Source organism: Hemicordylus capensis, chromosome 1 (genome assembly GCF_027244095.1).
Source record: "Hemicordylus capensis ecotype Gifberg chromosome 1, rHemCap1.1.pri, whole genome shotgun sequence".
Classification (NCBI taxonomy): domain Eukaryota; kingdom Metazoa; phylum Chordata; class Lepidosauria; order Squamata; family Cordylidae; genus Hemicordylus; species Hemicordylus capensis.
This window is the reverse complement of record NC_069657.1, coordinates 362,251,946-362,269,505: the sequence shown is the minus strand read 5'-3', so window position 1 is coordinate 362,269,505 and position 17,560 is coordinate 362,251,946. Positions and strand designations below refer to the sequence as shown.

At 44.6% G+C, this 17,560-nt stretch overlaps 1 protein-coding gene across 5 annotated transcripts in view; it reads right to left on the bottom strand.

Annotated features, from left to right (window-relative positions):
• Positions 1–17,560, bottom strand: part of ESR1 (estrogen receptor 1) — a 340,324-nt gene that overhangs the window by 228,713 nt on the left and 94,051 nt on the right. The window lies entirely within an intron of this gene.

Below are 17,560 nucleotides of genomic sequence, written 5' to 3'. Positions count from 1 at the left end.
TAAACCGGCAGTTATCCTGCCATTGTGCTTATCAGGAATTTTTTGCATTTCAAAACCAAACATAATATATGCTTATATATATATATATCTTATAAATGTAATAAATCAATATATAGACATTGTACAAATCTCTTGATATTCAACCACATGCTAGCTCAGCTACAAGAAAAATGAGCAAAGAACTAATAAATCTAGCAAAACGGCTCTCCTTTTTCCTTTCTCTCTCTCTTTTTTTAACCTCCAATTGTACTTTGGTTTAGATATCAGTCTGTATGAATCAGAGCTTTTCAAGGGACTATGCAAATAAAAATAAGTCTAAGACCTGTGATTCAAATATTTTACTCTCTCATACTGTTTTTAATATAATTGTATTTATCCCATGCCAGCCCAAAATAAGCTTTTAAAATTATTTATAATATTTAACTATCTATGGCTTGATTAGTTAAAACTATTAGTGCCTATTCCTAACATTAAAATTCACAGGGATCTAGATAATCAATTGTGGGTATGAGCGCAATTCCATGCCAGATTGAAATGATTCTAAGTTAATCAACCATAAGTACTGATGCAAAAATTAAATTGTTCAAATACTGTTTTTAACATATACAGTCAAATGCTGTGTATGCTTAGTCAGAAGTAAAAGTGCATAGGATTAAATCTGAAATAGTTTTGAAAAAACTTTCTTACCAGCTACCAAAAAATGTCTATTACAACTGAAGTTTAGCATGTATTTACAGTACAGTACATATTTCTACATGATACATTTCAATGAAGAGCAAAAACATTTTATGGCAGTTGCAGTATACAGAAATCTAACTGATTATATCACATAGCACGCCACATGAATAACTTCATGTAACTGTGACAATTACAGCAATCATATCTGAAGAGTCTTACAGCAATCTTGAATCTCGGTGAATTTTAATTTTGAAACTAATCATGCAGATTTTGGAGACATACACACACACACTCATAACTGCCCCAACCAGCCTAAATTTCAGATGGTAGCATTTAATTAGAAACTGTATTTGTTTGAACAAGCCTAAACTGCACAAGTGCTAGAAAGAACGAAAGAAGGAAAAAGAAAATGAAAGAATAAACGTACCTCCGAGCACAAATACAAAGATCCAAGAGATAGTCTACAAACATGCATGAGTATACCTTAGAGATTTAGTGAGCTAAAGGGTGTGTATGTACATGTGTGTTTCTATCCACAAATAAGCATATATTACAAATTTCATGACGTTTCATACAATTAACTCTGCTTATAGATTTTCTGAAATATGAAAGTACCATTGCTATATGAAGGCTGCAAGTTTAAGGCTGGTTAATATATGCAGAAAGTTTATTTGTGCAGTCATACATTTAATGTAGTATAATTTCATTTCATTTCATTTACAGAAAATAAGCTAAATAAGATCAACTTACAAAGAGTAATACACACAAATATTACACAAAAGAGTAATACACACAAAATCCACTAAAGCTAAATAAGATCACCTTACAATGAGTAATACACACAGTGTGTATTGCTCTTTGTAAGTCGATCTTATTTAGTGGATTTTACACACTGCTGTTCTAAATTTGGAACTAAAATGAAACAACAGAGGGCAGATTACAGATTGCACACTGATATATTTTATTACTTTATTTATTAATAATTTGATTTCTATACTGCCCTTCCAAAAATGGCTCAGGGCAGTTTAAAGAGAGAAATAATAAATAACTAAGATGGATCCCTGTCCCCAAAGGGCCCACAATCTAAAAAAAAAAAAGATAGACACCAGCAACAGTCACTGGAGGGATGCTGTGCTGGGGGTGGATCGGGCCATTTACTCTCCCCCTGCTAAATAAAGTTATAAATATATCCCCATTGTTTAACAATTGAATGAGAAACCCCATGGCATGAGCACATACCAGAGGTTAATTTGGCCTGGATTCTGGGACCAGAAAGCCCTCATTCCCAGATAAGGTCCCACAACATCAGTTCCCCACAAATCAAACCACATAATGCAAGCTAATATAACAGGAGCAAACAAGGGGCACCACATCAAGGTGCCTCCAGAACAGGAGTTCCAGGTAACTCAGGCAAGAGTCCCAAAGTACACACAACAGGGAAAGATTTTAAGACGAGTACCAAAGCATGTTGAGAAAGAAGCCCTGAAAGTAGCAAAATGTCCACTATCCAGGCACTGCTGCTATTCTCACTTGGAGCTCCCCAATTCCACATGTCATGCCATCACTAGTTAACAATATTACATAAATATTGGTTACATGCATAAATATGGAGCCAACACTATAAGCAGGGATTTGCACATGGAATTACACCCAGAAAAAACAGGGCCTTTGCATACAGAGAGAATTGAAGACCTAGTGGTCTGATGTTTGTGATGAAGGATTTCTCTGCCTCATGCTAGTTCTACCTGCTACCTCTGGATCCAAATCCTAGTTTCCATTGCAGCTTCTCATGCCTAAGATTATCACTCTTAGAGAACACTGGGGCAGCAATAACATAAGATTATGTAAGAGTAGCTGGACTCTGCTGTGGGAGGACCAGGGGCGTATCTAGCGGTAGGGCAGGCAGGGCACGTGCCCTGGGCGCCAGTTGGAGGGGGGCGCCATTTTGTAAAATTATTATTTTTTAAATGGCTGCCAAAAACAAAATGGCCACCGTGCATGCTCAAATGGCCTCTGTGAGGCCCTAGGTCTTGCCAGGCCCTGGAGAGGCCATTTGAGCATGCATGGTGGCCATTTTGTTTTCAGTGGCCATTTTTTAAAAAAAGATTTTTTAAAATGGCCACTGCACATGCTCAAATGGTCCCTGCGAGGCCCTAGAGGCCAGTGGGGGGAGGAGAAACCTTTGCAAAAAAAAAACCCAGCCTTTAGGAAGCCCCCCGAAGGGGCTACAGGTAAAATAATAATAATATATAATATAAGTCACTGTACACATATTCAGATTGGCACTATGTACAGAGAATCAGGGCTTGTGAATACTGAGCTGATGCTTATGAGCTAGGATTGTATTCATTTGCTTTGTTTGGTCTAGGACTGTAAATAAAACTTGACTTGACTTGACTATTCATTTGCTCTTACTTTGCTTCTTGTGATAAGTGAGTTAAATGTGATGTCTTGCTAATATGGCTATTAATGGTGAATTTGTCTTTGAATCAGTGTGAAATCCTTAATATTAAGGCCCACTGGGAGTTTCTTGCTCTCTTTCTCTCATTTTAACTGTCTTTCTGAAAGACTAGAATATATTCCAAGCAGTGACACAGTTTACTGTGCATATCCTTTAATTATTTACAGAGTATCTGGGAAAAGTCAAATTCTCCATTTATTTTTAAAACTTATGTAATGGTGATGCTACAATACATAGTAGAGAATTAGACAGGCACTTCTGTTTAGTTTTCCAAGTACAGCTCCACATAGTAATTGGGTATTTCATGAGCCCCAGCATACTGAAATTTGTAGTTTTCCAGCATTTTTTGGTCTGGCTAAGTCCACTGCTAAAATAGTTTTTGAAAGATTAAAAGATTAACAAGCCTGACTTGTATTTTTCAGCTGATATTATGGTAAAGTTATCTGAAAGATGGGTGTCAGATGCTTGGACAGGGGGCACAATTTCAGTGTTTGCCCTAGGCGCTATTTTCCCTAGATACGCCTCTGGGGAGGACCAAGGCCAAGGGGCAATGGACCTATTCAAGCAATGCAAGGATACAACACCTCTCTGTCTACCTCTTGTCTTCATGGCATAATACCCTCACCTGCAGACATGTTGCCCAGACACATTGCCCTCGCAACACATTGCCCAAACTGAAGGAAGAAAGCAAGTCTATATCACGCAGTGGCACCAAACTAGCCTTTGTATCTACACAAATTTGGTGTCACCTGATTTCCCACACCAAGAGAAATATGACCTGTGTTAGCATGAGGGCTTCAGCTGGAACAGTCTGGCCAATAGCCTCAAGAATGCAGCAAGTTAGTCTGAGCTTGACAGAGGGTGGCTGGTCACCAATGGCTTCAGGTCTCCTCTGTCCTGTGGTATAGCAGGAGGCATCAGGAGGCTGCAACTAGCAATGTTTATCTCAGTCTGCTTTTTTAGCAGATTATACTTAAAACAAACATTGTTGCTACTAAAGGCAAGGCAAGCAGAAAAGAGCTTGTTACCCAGATAGCCTGTTTGGGGGGTTCCCAGGAGCACCCCTACACCTGATTTGGAGCTACCTAGTTTCAATTTTTCCTCTCTGAACCCACAGGATCGTGAGCTCACCATTCGGCTCACATGAACTTACTCATGGGGTATGTCACTTGGCACATAGCCTGGGAAAAGTGGCTCTAGGTCAAGTGTAACTTGCCCCTGCAGGAGGACTATCCCTCTTCTCGCTTCCCAAATTGCAACTCAGGTGAGAAAGCCAAAGTAGACACGATTAAGTCCTATTCTTCTAAAGAAAAGGATGCTCTCTCCCTCTGTTGGCACATCAGATCAGTTCAAGCTTATCACCTTCACAGAAAGGACTAGATAAGAGCTAAAAGCCTCACCCCCTTCCCTAACAAAAGTGTTAATGGCTGCCTCGAGACACAGGAAACAAGCGTATTAAAACATTCCTAGGCACTCCCCAGGTCCTTCCTGACCACGGGATATGCTCTGATGCGCTCATTTCATTCCACCCTACACAGATTTCTTAAACTATTTATCTCATAATGCTGGTAGACACACACCCAGCAAAGTTCGAACCAGACACAATGTATTCTTTTGTTGATCACAACTGTCACCATTTCCAAGAAAAAAGTGTGGTCAGCATTCCACCTCAGGGCTTCCAAACCCAATCTGTGCAGTACGCTTAGCTGCCTCCAGATCCTGGTCCCCCAAGATCAGACCCTCTTTGGATTTTCCCTGTGTCTTGGACCCTTGTGTGGTACTTGGGCTGTCTTCCTGCTTTTTGCCTTCCCACCTGTCCCGGAGAAAAGAGGTCCTGCGACACTGGTCAAGCTAAAGGGGTTTACACACCCCATCGGATAGATTTAACTAATCTCTGCTCTAAAGCCTCTGGTTCCCCTCTTCTTCTGCTTTCTTTAAATCCAAAGCTGAAATTTAAATCCAAATCCAAGACCATTTCTCTAGTCAACCTTGAGTGGATTTAATGTGGATCTCAAGCCAAAATGCCTCTTCATGAACTTCAATTTAGTCCTATTTATTTATTAGCCTTGTCCGTTAATATTGAGCCCTTTCTCACAGCAGAAAAAAGGCTCCATCGGGGTGAGGGGAGGAAGCCTCAAAACGTTTACCTCCCTCAGACAAGCAGATCCCTGCCTCTAGGCGGGCAGATTGCCCGACCAGTCGATCACCGGCTGCTGTCAGTTGCTCCAAGGCTTGGAGTGTCGGGAGACATTGCCCTGCCTCTCCTCCCCCGGAGTTCAAATAATGCACCACGCAAGTGCGCAGTGCATTATGGGGATCCCCCCCCCCTTCCCCATGTCTGCTAGCCATGGCAGCTTTTTAATTTGTGGCATGACAGCCTGCATTTAGAGAATGAAAAGCAGGAACGAATGTAGTTTGGAAAAAAGCCTGTGGCAGACAATGTTCCCCACAAAATAGCAGTAGTGCTCCAAACTCTACCTTCCTGAATTGCACAGCTCTACACATTCAAATTTTCCTCTAGCTAGATTTGTCATAGTAAGTAAGATCTTTATAAGCATAAATCATGCTTATACTTACTTAAATGAGTCTGAAAAAAAGCTCTGTGTTAGCCCTTATGGTTATGAGTATAGCAGGGTAAGAGGTAACACAGTAATCTTGAAAACTATATCCTAACTTGCCCATTGCTCTTCCCACCCCCCAGGAGTATTTAAGAATGGTAATGTCTGAAGGTTCATCTGAGGGTGCTGCCAGCTCATCTGGTGACAACTCAAAGGCGAGCCTTCTCTGTAGTTGCCCCCAGGCTATGGAATGTGCTTCCTGCTGAGATTAGAGCTGCTCTATCCCTGTAGGCTTTTAGGAAACAGCTAAACACACCAGGCATGGAGTCAGCCGAGCCGCAGCCTGGGTCCAGGCCCGCCCAGCGGCCCCTCTGACAATATCCCATGCATATGATGTCACATGCACAGGGTATTCCCTGAGAGAAATCCCCTCCCCGCCCAGGAGCGAGTGCTTGCTCATCCTTTTCAGGCAGTGTTTGCTGCCTGAAAGCATCTATTCCCCTTTCCCTCCCTCCAGAAAAGGAGAAAAGGGGACAATAGATGCTTTCAGGCAGCAAGCGCTGCCTGAAATGACAGGGAATTGCTCGCTCTGGTTTTTTGGAGCTCGAGGCCACGCCCCCTTCATGTGACATCATTGCAAGGGGGTGTGGCCTCAGGCTCCAATGAGGGTGGGCAAGCGCTCGCTCGGCATGCTTAGTAGCCCAGGTGTGTGCGGGAGGGCACGTTCAGGGCTTTCCGGAGCCCAAGCCACACACTCTTGGGGGCTTCAGTGGACTCTACCATTGGCAGCCCAGGCTCTTTAAACCTGTTCGCACAATGGTGGCTACACCCCTGGGACTTTTCTCTTCAGGGACTTTTACACAGAGAAGGCTTTACTGCGAGTTTACTGGGAGGCTTTACTGCCAACTTGGAGTTGTCCAAAAAACCCCGACACAAATAGTGGGATTTTTTTACCCTGGACATAAATTGGGCTACACTCTAAAGCACTGTGAAAAACCCAAATTGTGTGTAAACCGCTCCCCGATAACTCGCAAGGCCTTTGGGTTAATCTGGCCGATATTTGAACTCACCCCCTCCATTCCAGAGGAGATGCGAGTTCAAGGGGAGTGAAAAACTTGTGAAAACCTGTGTGAAAAACTTCCAGCCAAGCTTTTTAGCTATCTGGTAGTTTTTATGGGTATTTTAATTTGATTTTTTAATATGTTTTAATTGTTAAAATTTCTTAGTTTGTTTTATTGCTGTAAACTGCCTAGAGACTTCAGTAGCGGGCAGTATACATATATGTTAAATAAACAAACAGATGAAAATAGTTTTATGTAGGTACTTGGGGACTACCTCCAAGTACTTACATAACCCTGCCCCACATACATACATACCTGTTTTATAGGTGCTTCCCTCATACACACAAGGAAATCTTATGTGGATTTAACTAAAGGTTTATTCAGCAACAGCTCCATTTTTCTCCTTCTCCTTTCCTTCCCTTTTCAACTTCTCCCCCACACTCTCTACAGGATCCCCCTTGGCCTGCAGAGGCATATCTAGCGTAGGGCAGCCAGGGCACATGCCCTGGGCACCACTTGCGGGGGGGCGCCAGTGCCATGCTGCTTCCCACCTCCTTCCCAGTTTTGCGGGGGGGGGAGAATTAATTAAAAATAATTTTGTTTAACCTGTAGCCCCTTCGGGGGGCTTCCTAAAGGCCATGGGGGGTCTTCAAAGGTTCCCCCTCCCCTGCCAGCCTCTTAATTTACCACTGCAGCCCATCCCAGGCTGATTTTCAGGCCTGTTCGGGCCTGCAAACATCGGCACAGTGGCCATTTTGGAGGCTGCCACACATGCTCAAATGGCTTCTGCAAGGCCTGGCAAGGCCTAGGGCCTCACAGGGACCATTTGAGCATGTGTGGTGGCCATTTTGTTTTTGGTGGCCATTTAAAAAAAAATATTTTAAAAAAATGGCTGCCACACATGCTCAGATGATCCCTGTAAGGCCCCTGGACTTGCCAAGACTTGCAGAGGCCATTTGAGCATGCGTGGCAGCCTCCAAAATGGCCACTGCACTGATCTGGCTGCCTCCAAAATGGCCACTGAGGAGAGCTGGTCTTGTGGTAGCAAGCATGACTTGTCCCCATAGCTAAGCAGGGTCTGCCCTGGTTGCATATGAATGGGAGACTTGATGTGTGAGCACTGCAAGATATTCCCCTCAGGGGATGAAGCCGCTCTGGGAAGAGCAGAAGGTTCCAAGTTCCCTCCCTGGCTTCTCCAAGATAGGGCTGAGAGAGACTCCTGCCTGCAACCTTGGAGAAGGCGCTGACAGTCTGTGAAGACAATAATGAGCTAGATAGACCAATGGTCTCAGTATATGGCCATTTCCTATGTTTCCTATCTTTCCAGGCCCGAACTGGCCCGAAAATCAGCCCGGAATGGGTTGCGGCGGTAAATTAAGAGGCCAGCAGGGGAGGAGGAACCTTTGCTTCTGTAAATCTTCAGGAAAGCCAACAAGCATCAAAATCCCAGTGTATGACTATTAGAAGTTTTATTCAGTACTTTATGGCTTCTGAGTTTTTTGTTTTTTAAACAAATATTTTTCGAATATCTCTCCAGCCAAAAGGAATAGAAGGGCACTTCCAGACTTGTGATACTGTCTTTATTGGCTACATATGTGCGCTACACAATGTAGTTCTCCCTCCTTTGTCAGCCTGTACTGTTGATGGAACTGCCTTGGGGATGATTGGTCAACACCCTCATTTTGGGCGAATGTGGGGAATTTAGCTTAAAAGGGGAGAGAGTTCCAAGCAGTTTTAATTTGTGCAAGTGTCTGAACTCAAGAAAACTGGCTTGGGAGAGAGGTTTTAGTTAACAAAAGGAGTGTATTGTAAGAACAAACAAAAGTAGTTTTTGCTACAGTAAGAATGCAAACCCTACAATTATCTTTACTCAAAGTATGAAGAGCTTGTGATAGGCGGATCCACTGCAGCTCTAGCCTACATATTTATTAAAATGATGAGATAACGCCCTGAGGTGAAAGATTGGACTGTACCACTTCAGGGTTGGTAAACCCCTCCTGTATTCTACCAAAAGAAAACAGGGCTCTGTGGGCAGCAGGAGTAGAAATTGACTTAACTGCATACTTTACTTTTACCTTTAACTTCAAGGTGCATGTGGAAATCAGGTTTTTGAATGTTTTTGAGCGTCCCCCTTTCAAGTTTGAGACTAAAATGTGGGAGACCATATATGCTACCCGGAGTTCCTTAGAAGAACAGTGGAATACAAATGTAAAAAATAAAGCAATTATTTCTTTCTTTCTCAGTTGTTGAGTGCAGGGGGTTCTCAGACATGGGTCCGCAGATGTTGGACTACAACATCCATCACCCACAGTGTTTTTTGGCTGTGGAGCTGTAGTCCCGCAACATCAGAGGGCACACATTTGAAAACCTCTACTGTAATGAATTATGCTCCCTGTAGGGATCAATCATGGATGGCTCAGTCAATAGGGAGGCGACAATTTTCGGGACTGTTGGAAAACCCAGTTTACTGCTGAATTCTTACAGGAACCTTGTGCTGATTTTGTGTGGGAAGTGGGCTTGTTTTTGTATTTCCCTTCTAAGTTACTTTCCCCCACCCTACTGGAACAAAGCAGTTTTTATTCTAAATTTGCATCAGATGTTTGGACAGGGGCGCAATTTCAGTGCTTGTCCGGGGCACTATTTTCCATAGATATGCCTCTGCCCTTGGGACAAATGTCCAAACAAACAAACTGCAAAATATTGCCAGATATCCTTCCCACTCCCAAAATCAATAAGCATGTAGAGCAAGCGGCAAGAACTACTCCCTTTTCTTGTAGGGCTGGAAGAAATTTGTACTGCTACCTTTGCACCTTCTTAACTAAGGAAAGGGAGGGGAGTACAGAACTCTAGGAGAGGATCAGAAACACTGCACATACAGGATGGTCCTTTCATGAGGTAAAGTGAAGCAGTTCCCTCAACAGTAGATTTTGGGGGTGTCAGCAGGGCAGCAAGATACTTCCCCATCACTTACTTCAACCACCCACCATTGGAGCTACTCTTCACTAAGTTGTGGCAAAGCTGCCACCTAGCAAAGACCTACCTCAAGATGGTCCTCTACTAGTTCCTTCCAGACTACCCTCCTACCTCCCTTTTGCCCACCTAGTAATGAAAAGGGGGACAAAGTGGTATGATAAATGAGCAATAGCATACACAAGACACTCTACATGGGAGGAGGGTGTTCACAGGCATGTGTAGGGAAGCAGAGGTTCTTGTTGCAGCTACAGTGCAAAGAGGAAGGACACGGAGGGGTGTGTGGCCATATTTGGCAACCTGCTGAGGGCATGCTGAGGGCTTGGGCTGCTACTATATGCACACACACCAATTAGATTACCAGTTAGCACACACACAGGGTTTGTTCAGACTAGAGCACTTCAGAATTGCGCTATTTGCACTAGTGTTTATCTTTTCCCTCTGAATGTGTACACAAGAAAATGAGGCCCTCTCTGTGCTGCTGAGCATAAAGATCTACCCAGCAAACAGTAAAACAATGGTATCCAGTTGATGCATGAGTCCCAGCTGGAAGCCAATCTGGTTTCCTGTGGGTGTCAGTCAGTCAGAAAGGTGAATCTAAAGAGGACAGGAACAAGACTAGGAAGGACCTTCAGGGAGGAGGGGCACATCATTCCTCCAGAAATTAGGAGCTGCAGTGTGGACAAGTTAATTTGGCTGAAATCTGAAACCCAGATACCTGCATCAGCATCACAGCCAAGTTCAAAAGCTCACTATTTTTATTTATCTGTATCACAGAGTAGTTCTGTCCATGATGAAAGAGCACAGAGAATGAACACAAGTGAGAAAACACAGTATTGTAACAGTCAGCTAATACAAGCTTTAGAGCTTGGCGTTCCTGGGGATCTCTCAAAAAATGGTGAGAGAATTAAACAGATTAAATTTCAATCATACCCAAAGAACAGTGAGGGCCATAATTTTCATTAAGAGCTGTTCCAGAAATATGAATAGTTAGCGTAGTCTCCATCAGCTGATGATTCAACTTTCTGTTGTGCTTGTTGAAATTTCCATCCAAATCAAGATTTTAAAAAGATGAAAAAGTTAAGGAACCAGAATGGATGAGGCTTTGGTGGCCTCATGGAGGAGCACTACCATGTCTTGACTGATTACACTGCCTTTCAACAGTTTTTCAAGGCAGTAAAAGAATAAAACAATCATAACAAGGTTAGAAAAGTTGGTTAAATGCAGCAGCACAATCAAAAAGCTTAAAAGGCTGTGGGGAATTCAGAGGTCAAGAGGAGACAAGAGGGGAAAACCACTAAAGGCTGCCTGACACAAGCTCCAAATTAGCTGGCCATATGTGAGAAACTAAGTCAGTGAGTTTATATGTGACCATGAGGCACCCAACTTGCCATTCCTGGGAATATACTCATGCACTGGCATCTGTCCAGTGTGTGTCATCAGGTGGTAGCAGCAGAGCAAGATGAAAGAACCTGGGCATTTTCCAGACTACGAGAGTTGCAACAGTTAAAGGTCTGCAAAGTGTGACGGAATAGTGCGGCAGTTTAAAACCGAGAGTAACGGGTTGTTTAATGCTTCATTGTAGGCTGGTGGCCATTCATATTTTCCGTCCACTGCAATGTGTTTTACATGCAGGAAATGTCCATATTCTCCTTGAAACACATTTATCTGCCCCTCCTCCTGCTGCATTTGGACCAATGGAGTCGCGGGGGAGGGAATGCGTCGACCTCTTTTTTCTGTTATTTCTCAGCTGCCTTGCACTAATCCACCAGCAGGGGGAAGCGCCATTCCAAAACAATGTATTCCATCAACGCAGCCTTGCACAAGCGATTCTGGTAATTTAAAAAAAGAATTCAGTGGCAGAGGACATAATAATAGGAGAGAGAAGCAGGAGGCAGAGGGGAGGTGACCAGTGAGGGCGAGCAATCTGAAGAGGCAGACAGTGGGGAGTGGTGGCGCTTTTGAATTTGGCCAAGCCGAATCTGAAAACCAAGCCTGGTAGCCACAAGGTTGCCGGCAGAGACTGCAGCCAGCCCTCCCTGCTGCCTGCCTTCCCGGCTCTGGTTGGCCCATCTTTTAAATTTGTTTAAAATTTATCATGTTTTTTATCTATAATTTTAATCTTTTTATGAATTTTAAAGGTGTTGTATGTTTTAATTCTGTATACCGCCTAGAGATTTTTATACTAGGCGGTATATGAATTCAATACATGGGCCTTTCTCCTTCAGAACTCCTCACTTGGGAATATAATGTGAAGGAAATATTATTTCTCCGGTTGCACGATACTGAATGGCAGGAACTTATGTCTTCAGCCAATAGGACTTGCTCCCCTTTACATTCTGGGATTTTGCCACCTTGGGGAGATAGAGGTGCTAATTACTTAACAATGCTGCATTTTTCTAAATTTCGGGTTTCATTTGCTCGGGCCCGGTTTAATGTGTTGCCCTCTTCTCTTTTGGAACGGAGGTTTGCTAAAGATCATCCTGTTGCGGTTTTCTGCCCTTGTGGCGTTGGCCTCCTGGAAACTGTCACCCATGTATTGCTATATTGCTCTTTATATCGGGATGCTAGAGAAGAACTTATTTCCCCTCTGTTACTCAAATTTCCCGGAAGGTGTGATCTCTTTTATACATATTACTGCCTCGCAGATTCAAGCCCCGGGATTACAACAATTGTGGCTAAATTTTTCTATATTGCCATTAGGTTAAGGTCCCTATTAAGTGCTTAATTGCGAGAGCTGTCTATTGTTTTTAAGTAATTTATTATGAGTGATTGTATTCTGTTATATTGTGTTTTAGCATTGTTTTATTGATCATTGTATTGAGTATATTTGTTACTCCTATTTCTGCTGGCCAATGGCCATAATAATAATAATAATAATAATTCGATTTCTATACCACCCTTCCAAAAATGGCTCAGGGCGGTTTACAAAGTGAAATAACAAATAAGGTGGCTCCCTGTCCCCAAAGGGCTCACGTTCTGAAAAGAAACATAAGACACACACCAGCAACAGTCACTGGAAGTACTGTGCTGGGGGTGGATAGGGCCAGTTACTCTCCCCCTGCTAAATAAAGAGAATCACCACGGTAAAAGGTGCAGGGGATTAATAATAAAATTAATAAAATTGATGATGAATTCAATACATAAATAATAAATAAAATAAATAATCTTACTCCCACTGGCCAGGCTGGGCAGTACTCCATCTCCGTCCACCAGAGCAGAGCAGCAAGCGATGGGGAACGAGAGGGAGGGCGGGATGGAGGACATGATCAGTGGCTGCGGCTGCTCTCAGCCATCCTCCTCAGTCCCTTTCCCCACTTGCTGCCGGGTGAACGCAGGTTGGCTCAGCAACCCGGCTGGGGAGGAGCTTCCTACCACTCTGAGTGCTCCAATCCCCAGCTGGAACGGAGCACTTGCTCTGCCACGACCTCACGTAGGGTCCGCGAAGAGGGAGGGGGGTCCGCCATCCTGCCTAGCCTAGCCTAGCCCAGCCCAGCCCAGCCCAGCCCGCCACTAGCTCTTTCAGCCTCTGCCTGCCCCAAGTGCAAGAAGAAAGTTTGTTTGTTTTTTTAATCATTTTACATGAGCAGCAACATTATTTCGGGAATGGGCAAAATGGGGCTGTAAAAATAGTCGCACTGTGATTTGAACCATCCACACCACAAAGCAAAACGATGAGTAAAAAATGGGGCAAGCATCCTAAAAATGGAAAAATACAGCTACTTTCCTGCAATGCATTTATAACATTGTAGGGCTGCAACACAGCAATAAAATCCAAAACGGGGCATGGAAAATGTGAACAGCACCCTGCTGGCAAGGCAGTGAGCGTGATGTCAAAACACTGGCAAATACAGAGGGACACTTATGGGACATATTGTGAATCTGTGGCAGCGTGTAATCTGGAAGACGCCCTGGTGAGCCACACAACCAAGCTGGTGGACCAGTCATTTCCCCTCTGCAAGTTTTTTTCTTTTTGCAGCATCTAGGTCAGGCCTGCTGAACTTAGGCCCCCAAGCTGTTTTTGGACTACAACTCCCATAATCCCCAGCCACAGTGGCCAATAGCCAGGGATGATGGGAGTTGTAGGCCAACATCTGCAGGAGAGCCGAAATTGAGCAGCCCTGATCTAGGTAAATAGTTCTTGCCCTTCTACTCAGCAAGAGTAATCAGAAGAGATGGACTCTTCTATACTAGGGCTAGGCAACCTTTGGCACACCAGCTATTTCTGAACTACAGCTCCCATCATCCCCAGCCACTGTTCTATACACTGTCCTTCCATATACTGGAGAAGATGGCGATGGGCCCTGGCCCATTGAGACATAAAAGTGAGGGCAAGCTCAGTATGGTTTCCACTATGTGAATGAACCCTGGAGAGTTGCAGGCTCACACATTCCCCTCTCCTTCCCCTCTCCCCACACCTGCCCTGCTTGTGTGGCCATGAATCTGGGTTTGCTTAAACTGCAGGTCCATGGCTCATGCAGAACTGAGAACTGTGGCTTACCCCCATCTGTCAAGAGACAGGAAGTAAAGCAAGAGTTCGAAGTTGGTCTCACGTTCTGGCTTTAACTGGGGAGGTAAGGGGAGCCTGCAGGTCTCCAGGCGTTGATGATCATCACATAGGTGGAAACCACAGTTTCTAGTTTCATCTGAACAGCCCTATTCATAAGTTGTTATTTTCCTAGGAAGTTCCAAGAGTTCCTTCTTCAGACGTGTGTTCTGACAGGCAATATATATGATGCTAGAAGATTATAAACCCTGTCTTGTTTTAAATTGTAAGCATTGCAGCTCTCCTATTGCCTAGTAAAATTTAGATTGCATGTGATGTTGTGGTTTATGAATGAGGTGAAAGGAGACAGTCTGATGGTATTATCATTATATCCATTCATATGAATCAGTCTGGTAGCAAACACTTCCTTGCATGGCAGAGAACCTGGAAACTCATGGCTAATCATAGACCCCAGAAAGGGGGTGGTAAAGGGTTCCTCATAAAATTGGTTGGGGGGGGGCTGAGCCACCCCAAAGAAGATCAGGAGGGGGGGGAAACCCCTGCTGTAGTCAAGGCTGATAAATAAAGGAGAAGGAAAGGTGTGGCAGTTCTCTAGGACCCAGAGGCTGGATGCAAAGCAGGTGTGTAGCTATAATGGAGCAGAAAGGGGGGGATATCCCTGAGCCGCTGGACCCCTGTGCCCACACCACCAGTGCCAGCCTGACCCCCTTGGCTAGCCACAACATGGTCTAACCACTGCATCACCTTTCACCAGCACAGTAATGTGATTAGATTACAACATGACCCAGCTGACAAAAAAATAGTTGGATGGGCAACTGGGCAGAGTGTCAGTAGCAGGCGAGTAGCCGATGGTAGAGGTGGCCGGCCACCCTCTGCGTTGCTACACCACTGCTGCTCGGCTTTGCAAGCTGTGCCTTGGGAGCAGAGCTTAGCTGTGGAAGAAGAAGCCAAGCTGAGGAGAGCCAACCTGAGGAGGGAGGGAGGAAGGGAGTTAACAGGTTCAGGGTGGAGAGATTGAGCCCTGTATGTTAATGAACTAGAGTGAACTTCTATCTTTACCCACTGCTATTCAATATTCGAGAACTGTGTCTTTTCAGTATAATTGGGATCCCTTTTGAATTTTTAAATAGTTTTAAATTGTTTTCTTTTACCTTAAAAAAAATTCTGTTTTATTTTAAACTGCCCAGAGATGTGGGTTTTCAGCAGTCTAAACATATGCTAAATAAATTAAATTAAATAATTTAACATAGGACCCATTTATAGCCTGCCCTTACCCTTTGAAACAGAACAGATATATAATCTAACTTCCCAATCCTATGCATGTTTTAGTCAAAAGTAAATCACACTGTGTTTAGTGAGCCTTAATCCCAAGTAAGTGTGCTTAGGCTATCTTCTAATTAAGCACAAATGGGAGGAGAGCTGGTCTTGTGGTAGCAAGCATGACTTGTCCCCTTAGCTAAGCGAGGTCCACCCTGGTTGCATTTGAATGAGAGACCACATGTGAGTACTGTAAGATATTCCCCTCAGGGGATGGAGCCACTCTGGGAAGAGCATATAGGTTCAAAGTTCCCTCCCTGGCAGCTCCAAGATGGGGCTGAGAGAGATTCCTGCCTGCAACTTTGGAGGAGCCACTGCCAGTCTGTGTAGACAGTACTGAGCTAGATGGACCAATGGTCTGACTCAGTATATGGCAGCTTCCTATGTTCCACAGGAAACCTGAAGATATTATGGGCTTAACGACTGCAGTACTGCCCGTTTGCGGGCAAATTCCTGACACCCAAATCTGGTGATTGCAAGGATCCCCTGCAGTGATCTTCTGCAGGGATCTTCTGCAGGGTTTTCCAGTTGGGATTTTAAAAGTTAACGCAAAAGCTGCTTTAATTTTTAAATCCTAACCCTAAGGATTTAGTTTTTAAATCCTTAACCCAACCAAATGTGTGTCCCAGGAATGAACAGTTGGCTTCTCTCCTTCCTTCCTCTTTGCCTGCTCTATTTTCTGCTCTATTTTCCTCTCCCCTTTCTCCACCTGCCTCTTTGCTCTTCTCACCCTCCTGGTGAGAACGTTGCTCCACCCCTTCAATCCCACACTGATGCCTTCATGCTCTTCTTCTCTCTCCTCACTGTTGCTCAGCACTGCAGCTGCTTGGGCTGCTTCATGCTCACATGGATCCCTCTACCTGGCAGAGTTGAGCAACGGGAGCTGTGCATGCATGCAAGGTGGATACAAGGGCAGCATCAGAGCCAGGAGAAACACCAGTGGGAAAGGAAGGGAGCAATGGGGCCACACAGAGGCTGCTTGGACCTGAATAAGCACTTGCCCAGCAGATAATCAGCTGAGAAGCAGCTGTGACGGCACTTTACTTTTTAGGTGTCCAAAATGTAATCCACAGGAGGGTGAGTAGAGCAAGGAGGCAGGTATGGATGTGCACAGAACCGGTTCGGAGGCCTTTTATGGGCCTCCGAACCAGTTCAACGGCAGCGGGGGTGCAACTTTAAGAGCGAGGGAGGGTGCCCAGGTGTCGGGACTTCTGGCCATATCCAGCCAATGGGGGCAACGGGGCGGCAGTGAAGTACACTGCCACCCCGATTAGCTTCCAAAACAAAAAGAATGCAGGTGGGGGGAAAGCGGTGGGAGGAGTAAGTGCAACCTCCCCCGCTCTTAAAGCGGCACCCCCACCGCCTTTGAGGCTCCCTGCCGTGGCTCCGTGCACATCTCTAGAGGCAGGTAAGGAGGGGGATGACAGAGAACGAGGGAGGCAAGGAGGAAGAAAGGCAAGAAGCCGGGTTGCACTTTAATTTTTAAATCCCCAATTTCTTCTCTCAAGAACCTAACCCCATTTTCCAGGTTAGGTTCTAGTTTTGAATGTCACGGCTTTAACTTTTGCAGTACCTCCATTAAACATTACCAGGATCTTCTGGGGCCTCAGCCAGTGCTTGGTAAATTGTGCTGTCTGCAGACTGGAGAGAAACATGGTTGGGTCTACAAAAATATATAGATTGCAAAAACATATTAAGGCTCTGCACATGATTTGTTTCTCCCACTCTCCCCGCAGATGAGCAAGGAGCCCCCCCCTGGGCATCCAGACAATTACTGGCTCTGTTATGGAGCTGGTTGAGGCAGCGGGGTTTGGGGGCCTCCTGGCCCACAGAAGTCCCAGAATGCCTCATGTGAGTGCACGGGGCATTCTGGGGAGCCTCCTGATGCCATGAGGCTACTCGTGAGTTGCTGCAGTGCAGAGCCGTACCATTGCTACACACAATCTTTCAACCTGGTATTCAAGCGCTGTTGCAGCCACTTCTGGTTTCACCACTTCTGGTACAAGGC